The sequence below is a fragment of the Leuresthes tenuis genome, unplaced genomic scaffold (assembly GCF_036924035.1).
Source record: "Leuresthes tenuis unplaced genomic scaffold, fLeuTen1.0.hap1 SCAF_1, whole genome shotgun sequence".
Taxonomy (NCBI): domain Eukaryota; kingdom Metazoa; phylum Chordata; class Actinopteri; order Atheriniformes; family Atherinopsidae; genus Leuresthes; species Leuresthes tenuis.
The window spans coordinates 28,410,927-28,412,527 of record NW_027325355.1 but is presented as its reverse complement, the minus strand read 5'-3'; the positions used below and the strand labels follow the sequence as shown (position 1 = coordinate 28,412,527).

Here is a 1,601-nt window from a genome sequence, read left to right as displayed (position 1 = left end):
TCAGTGAACCCCGGGGGGCACTTTTCAGATTAACTTCCCTTCTTCTTCCCCAGAAAGCTGTTGGTTTGACCTCAGATGACCTTTGAAAGCATTTAACTTTAAAACCAGGACCTTCGGTTAGAGTTTACCACGTAACCTTTGCACCTCTGAATCATGAAGCCAACTCAAGGCTCTGGTTCTGGAGCCGCGGGGAGATTTAAACGGCCTCCACCGTCTGCAGTATTGGAGGGAGCTCTTCAGCAGCCGTGAGATTCACCAACAGATTATTTAAACCTCAGTGTTTGTCCGTCACCTAGAGGTAGATCACAGCATTTCCTTTTGTCTTTGATATCGTCGTAAACATGAGATTCAAACAGGTGGACGTGTGCTTTCTGAAGTGCTCCAGACACAGTCAGGGGATCCGATTGGTCCGTCATCTGAAAGCATTTTCCCAACCTCCCGTTGATGCCTTGTCTCCGCGGCCGAGCAGACCCACGTGCACGAGTACGTGCACGAGAGATCACGAGTGGAGGCAGAGGAGGAAGCATGTGGGGACGCCACGTTTTAAATTCTGGTGCTACTGAATCAGCAAACTGCTCAGAGTTCCGTACGGTCATTGAACGCATCACGTCTGGGTCGACTCCACCTGCTTCGTTAGAGCGTGTTTGTGTTCGTCCTCGATGTGAAACGATGTGGTTACAGCCTCATCATTAACTGACAACAGCACAGAGGCAGTGGGTGAGAAACTAAGTGAACCCCTGATCCAGCAGCTTCAGCAGCAGTGAGTTAAACTAAGTGAACCCCTGATCCAGCAGCTTCAGCAGCAGTGAGTGTAAAACTAAGTGAACCCCTGATCCAGCAGCTTCAGCAGCAGTGAGCTGCAGTGATGGTTTCCTGTGGGACGTTATCAGTCTCTCTCATGGTTCTGGAGGAATCTCGGCCACTCTTCTCTCCAGCGCTGCTTCAGCTCATTGAGGTTTGCAGCATTGGTTTCTGCACAGCTCTCTTAAGGTCCCACCACAGCATTTCAGTCAGGCTGAGGTCTGGACTCTGACTGGACCATTGCAACACCTTGATTCTTTCCTTTTTCCCACCTTCTGCTGTAGATCTGCTGCTGTGTTTGGGATCTTTGTCCTGTTGATGAGCCAGTTTCAGCCCAGCTTTAGCTGTGGGACAGATGGCCTCACATCTGACTCTAGAATACTTTGGTATCCAGAGGAGTTCATGGTGGACTCAATGACTGCAAGGTGCCCAGGTCCTGTGGCTGCAGAACCAGCCCAGATCATCAGCCCTCCACCACCGTGCTTGACAGCTGGTATGAGGTGTTTGTGCTGATATGCTGTGTTTGGTTTCCTCCAAACGTGCTGCTGTGCATTAGGACCAAACATCTCCACTTTGCTCTGGTCTGTCCAAAGGACATTGTTCCAGAAGTCTTGTGCTTTGTTCAGATGCAGCTTTGCAAACCTAAGCTGTGCTGCCATGTTCTTTTTAGAGAGAAGAGGCTTTCTCCTGCAGCCCTTCCAAACAAGCCATCCTTGTTCAGCCTTTTTCTAACTGTGCTGTCATGACCTTTAACCTTTAGCATGCTAACTGAGGCCTGTAGAGTCTGAGATGTAGCTCTG

The 1,601-nt window shown here is 49.8% G+C and overlaps 1 protein-coding gene across 1 annotated transcript in view; it reads left to right on the top strand.

Moving 5' to 3' along the window:
* The window catches only part of LOC140281861 (aryl hydrocarbon receptor-like), a 34,820-nt gene extending 33,601 nt beyond the window's left edge, over window positions 1–1,219 (top strand). Inside the window, exon 12 of the mRNA XM_072376398.1 lies at window positions 1–1,219. This exon is cut by the window's left edge and continues 235 nt beyond it. The gene's annotated coding sequence lies outside the window, so the exon portion shown is untranslated.
* Window positions 1,220–1,601: the final 382 nt, after the last annotated feature.